This window comes from Pan troglodytes, chromosome 5 (genome assembly GCF_028858775.2).
Source record: "Pan troglodytes isolate AG18354 chromosome 5, NHGRI_mPanTro3-v2.0_pri, whole genome shotgun sequence".
In the NCBI taxonomy this organism is placed as follows: Eukaryota; Metazoa; Chordata; class Mammalia; order Primates; family Hominidae; genus Pan; species Pan troglodytes.
In genome coordinates, this window is record NC_072403.2 from 164,926,108 (window position 1) to 164,931,706 (window position 5,599).

Below are 5,599 nucleotides of genomic sequence, written 5' to 3' on the forward strand. Positions count from 1 at the left end.
GACCTCAGTTTCTCATAGTGTAGGCCTCTCCATAGGCTGCTCATAATTGACAGCTACCTTCCTGCAGAGTGAGTGATCCAAAAGAGAAAAAGAGAGGCAGAAAGCACAAGGTCTGTTAGAATCTAGTCTCAAAAGTGACATGCCATCCCATAGACCAAACATGATACAGCATGGGAGAGGATTACACAAAGATGTGAATACCAAAAGGTTGGGATCTTTGGAGACAATTTCAGAAGCTGACTGCCACAGTCTCCTCTGGTCCTCAGTGACTCACATCCTTCTCACAGGAAAAATACACTTACCCTTTCCCCAGACTCTCAAAAGTTTGGAAAAAACTTATATTATCCCGTTATAGCTTCAGCTCAAAAGACAGAATCATATTTAAATTAGGTCCTGGTATAGATGAGGCTCTTCAGGTATGTTCCTCACATACAATTCCTCAAGTATGGTTCCTCTCAATTTAAAAATCTATAGACTAAAGGGATAATTTATTTGTCCTTCAAATACCCAACATACAATGGTGGCACAGCCAGAGGAGTGCCCTATGATCAGGAACAAGTCAAAGATGTCCACTGTTATCACTTTTTATTCAACATTGTATTTGAAGTTCCAGCTAAAGCAATTAGACAAGAAAAATAAATAAAACCCACCCAAACTGCAAAGGAAGAACTGGAATCCTTACACATTGCTGGTGGGAATGTAAAATAATGTGCTGCTGTGAAAAACAGTTCAGCAGTTCCTCAAAAACCTAGACATAGAGTTACCATATGACCCAGAAATTCCACTCCTAGGTAAACCCAAGAGAAGTGAAAACATATGTTTACATAAAAAACTTGCATATGAATTTTCTTATAAGCAGTATTCATAATAGCCAAAAAGTGGAAACAAGTCAAACATCTATTAACTGCTGAATATATAAACAAACCGTAGCATATCTTTACAGTGGACTATTGTTTAGTTAGAAAAATAAACGATGTACTTACATATGCTACAACACGGATGACCTTGAAGACATTATGTTAAGTGAAAGAAGCCAGGCCGGGTGTGGTGGCTCACACCTGTAATCCCAGCACTTTGGAAGGTCACGGCAGATGGATCACCTGAGGTCAGGAGTTCTAGACCAGCCTGAATAATATAATGAAACCCCGTCTCTATTAAAAAAAGAAATACAAAAATTAGCTGGGCGTGGTGGCACGTGCCTGTAGTCCCAGCTACTCAGGAGACTGAGGCCGGAGAATCGCTTGAAACAGGGAGGTGGAGGTTGCGGTGAGCTGAGATTGCGCCGCTGCACTCCAGCCTGGTGACAGAGCGAGACTCCGTCTCAAAACAAAACAAAACAAAACAGGAATTTGAAGAATTCTCAGCCTGGCCATGTGGTAGAGAATGAAAGAATATTTTCAGGAAAGGGAACCAAGAGTGTGGCCAAGTAACTGATTGATAAGGAGATTAGTATGGATAGAACGAAGCCAGAGCTACTAATTAGGACAATGGGAGAATAACCTCAAAGGTACTTTGGAGATTACTGGCGTAGCCCCTCCCATCGTAGGCCCAGAGTGTCATGATCTGAGGGAAGGAAATCCTGCAAAAGAGAGCCTAGGGTGCCCTGAAGATCTTGGGGTTTACTTCCCAGGGCTGCCTCAAGTCTCTGCTTCCCACATTCTGAGGCAGCACTCCTTGACCACCCCAGGTATGGTTTAAAGGAGTTCAGGTGTGGCTTTGGCTCCAGCTTCAGAAGGTGTAAGTGGCAGTATCCACATGATGTTATGTCTGCAGGTGTGCAGAATGCAAAAGCTGTGGGGGAATGGTTTCCTCCACCTAGATTTCAATGAACATCAGGGACAACCTGGGAACACAGGCAGTAGACTGTTGCAGGGCTGGAGCCACCGTCGAGAGCCCCCACTAGGGCAATGGCTAGTAGAGCTATAAAGGTGGGTCCACCCCCAAGACACTAGAACTACAATGTGCAACACCAGCCTGGGATAGCTGCAGTCACCTGACTCCAACGCATATACCCAGCAAAGCCATAGGAGTGGGACTAGCTGAGGCCTTAGGGGCTCAACTCCCACCCCAGTGTACCCAGAAGGTGGGCATAAAGTCAAGGAGGATTATTCTTGGAGCTTTAAAATTTAATGTTATTGGCCTGGCTCAGTGACACTCATTCCTATAATCCCAGCACTTTGGGAAGCAGAGGTGGGTGGATTGCTTGAGCCCAGGAGTTTGAGACTAGCCTGGGCCACATAGCACAAACTCCTATCCCTATTTAAAAAAAAATTGTTAGGCATAGTAGTGTGCATCTGCAGTTCTAGCTGCTCTGGAGGCCAAGGTGAGAGGATCACTTGTGCCTGGAAGGTTGAGGCTACAGTGAGCTGTGATGTAGCTACTGCACTCAGCCTGGGCAATAGAGTGAGAGCCTGTCTAAAAAAATTAAATCGATAACATTGTTTACCACATTGGCTTTTGGACTTACTTGGGACCAGTTATCTCTTTCTCCTTGCTTATTTTTCCCTTTTGGAATGGGAATGTTGATGGTGATTGTGAATCCTAGGTTTTTGTCTTCTAGGTTAAAAGAATTTCAACAAGAGACACACAGCAATAAACAGCATGAAGCAATATATTGCAAAAGAATAAGTATATTCTGAAAGGTAGGTGCAAAAGCAATAATAGTACAGTCTGAGAGCTGAGTCAGAGTAGGCTGCTCGAGAGTGAGACAGCATTGACTATTACAAGGGAAACTCTCTTTATGGAAGTCTTACATGATCATTCATAAGGGGGTGGGAAAAGGCATTGCTATTGGGTTGGTGCAAAAGTAATTGCAGTTTTTGCTGTATTTTTAATGGCAGAACCACAATTACTTTTACATCAGCCTAATAGTAAGTATATTACAGGTGGTTCTCTGGGTACACATGCTCAGTAGCTGTATATGCTTGCTTTGTTTTTGTTTTCGTTTTTGTTTTTGTTTTTGAGATGGAGTCTCACTCTGTCGCCCAGGCTGGAGTGCAGTGGGGCAATCTCAGCTCACTGCAACCTTCACCTCCCAGGTTCAAGCAGTTATCTTGCCTCAGCTTCCCACGTAGCCAGTATTACAAGTATGCGCCACCACACCTGGCTAATTTTTGTACTTTTGGTAGAGATGGGGTTTCACCATGTTGGCCAGGCTGGTCTCGAACTCCTGACCTCAAGTGATCCACCCACCTTGGCCTCCCAAAGTGCTGGGATTATAAGTGTGACCCACTATGCCCAGCCATGTACATGCTTGTTTATACACTGTGGGTCCCATTCACATCTTAAATCTCCTCCCAGTGGTGTGTTTTTTACTATCATAATGAGCAATGAGTCAGTCTGCGGACAAGTAATATTAAAATGTGCATACTGTCTACAGGATAAATTTCCTGGCCAGGCGCAGTGGCTCATGCCTGTAATCTCAGCACTTTGGCAGGCTGAGGCGGGTGGATCACTGGGTCAGGAGTTCGAGACCAACATGGTGAAACTCCGGCTCTAATAAAGATACAAAAATTAGCTAGGCGTGGTGGCGCATGCCTATAGTCCCAGCTACTCCGGAGGCTGAGGCAGGAGAATAGCTTGAACCTGGGAGCCAGAGGTTGCAGTGAGCCAGGATCATGCCATTGTACTCCAGCCTAAGAGACAGAGCGAGACTCCATCTCTAAAAAAAAGAAAAAAAGAAAAATTCCTACTGAGGATAGTTCTGTGCTTGATTATGAAGCCAGTAGTGAGTGCTCTTTGTTTGTTTGTTTTCCAGAGTGCCAGGGTTTTATCACAAATGGAGTTGACTGCTAGAGAGGCCCTTCTCCAATCTTTCTTCTGTACCCTCTTCCCTCCCAAAGACATCCCTCCAGGGGAAGTCAGTAGGCCATTAGAAAGGAGGAAATATGGAGAGTGAAAAGGGGCACTGCTTTTGTCAACATCCTCTGAAACAACCACTGAGTCCTTTGGGCTCTAGTTGAGAATCTTCTAGTTGAAGAGGTTTAGCTCTCATCTTCAAGGTCCTTCATTTCTATGTCCTGGGGGACTTTTGTCTTCTTTTGCATTTTGAGCTGTGGTTTGATAGTCCTAGCTGGCTTTGAGGGGCTTCCACCTCCATGGCTGCCTTCTCTATCTGGGCAAGCCGGATCTGCTTGCTTCTTCCCCTACAGAGTAATGTTGGCACGTGCACTGGATGCCTGCTTCTTGAGGTGGTGCCGCGTGATCAGCGCTTGATCTATCACAGCCTCGACCACCCAGTGCCTCAGACGCTGCTTGCGGTTCAACACCGGCCTGCGCTGATCAGCTTTTTCTTCAGCTCGGTTCGGCGCCAGTTGATTTTTCCCCCCGGGATCCCCCACAGTTGCTCGGCAACGCCAATACGCGGTCCGTACTTCCGCCTGGGGTTTGTTGTATTGGTGTGGTTTTCACGTCCCGAGGACATGGTTGTGGGGCTTGTTGTGTTGATAGTGCAGTCGCTGAGTCCCAAAGACATGGTTACTTCCCTGAGTACCTATCTTGCCTCAGGAATGTCTATGCTATGCCTGTCCCACCACTGTATTTTGGAAGCACATAACGCTTGGAAGCACATAACTTGCTTGATTCCACAGGCTCATGCCTGAAGGAAATTGCCTCTTTGCTATCCTGCCTTGACTTTCGCCTATATCTTATTTAGATGAGACTCTGGGCTTTGTACTTTTGAGTTGATGCTGGAATGATTTAAGACTTTTGGGGGCTATTAGATGAAATGCATGTATCTTGTGAGAAAGACATGAATTTGGGGGCCCAAGGGAACAAAAAGGCTATGGTTTGAATGTGTCCTCAAAAAAGCATGTGTGGGCTGAGCACCGTTGCTTACACCTGTAATCTCAACATTTTGGGAGGCCAAGGTAGGAGGATTGCTTTAGCCCAGGGGTTCAAGACCGGCCTGAGTAACATGGTGAGACTCTGTCTCTACCAAAAAAAAAAATCATAAGAAAAATTTAGCTGGGCATGGTGGTGTACACCTGTAGTCCCAGCTAGTGGGGAGGCTGAGGTGAGAGGATCAGTTGAGTGTGGGAGATTGAGGTTGCAGTGAACCATGATAGTACCACTGTACTGCAGCCTGGGTAACAGAGTGAGACCCTCTCTCAAAAATAAATTAATTAATTAAAAGCATTTGTTAGAAACTTAATTTCCAATCTAATAGTGTTGAAAGGTAGAACCTAATAGAAGATGTTTAGGCTATAAGGGCTCCACCACTTATAAGTGGATTAAGGTTGATTACAAAGGGGCTTCAGGCTGCAAGTTCAATCTCTTGCCCCCTTTTTTTTTTTTTTTTTTTTTTTGGAGATGGAGTCTAGCTCTGTCACCCCCAGGCTGGAGTGCAATGGCACAATCTTGGCTCACTGAAACTTCCACCTCCCAGGCTCAAGCAATTCTCCTGCCTCAGCCTCTGGAGTAGCTGGGATTACAGGTGCATACCACCACACCCGGCTAATTTTTGTATTTTAGTAGAGACAGGGTTTCACCAGGTTGCCCAGGCTGGTCTTGAACTCCTGACCTCAGGTGATCTGCCTGCCTCGGCCTCCCAAAGTGCTGGGATTACAGACGTGAGCCACCGTGCCCAGCCTTCTTGCCT

General features: G+C 45.5%; 1 pseudogene; it reads right to left on the minus strand.

Moving 5' to 3' along the window:
- Window positions 1–3,839: 3,839 nt before the first annotated feature.
- On the minus strand, window positions 3,840–4,474 carry LOC107975012 (uncharacterized protein C11orf98-like; annotated as a pseudogene).
- Window positions 4,475–5,599: the final 1,125 nt, after the last annotated feature.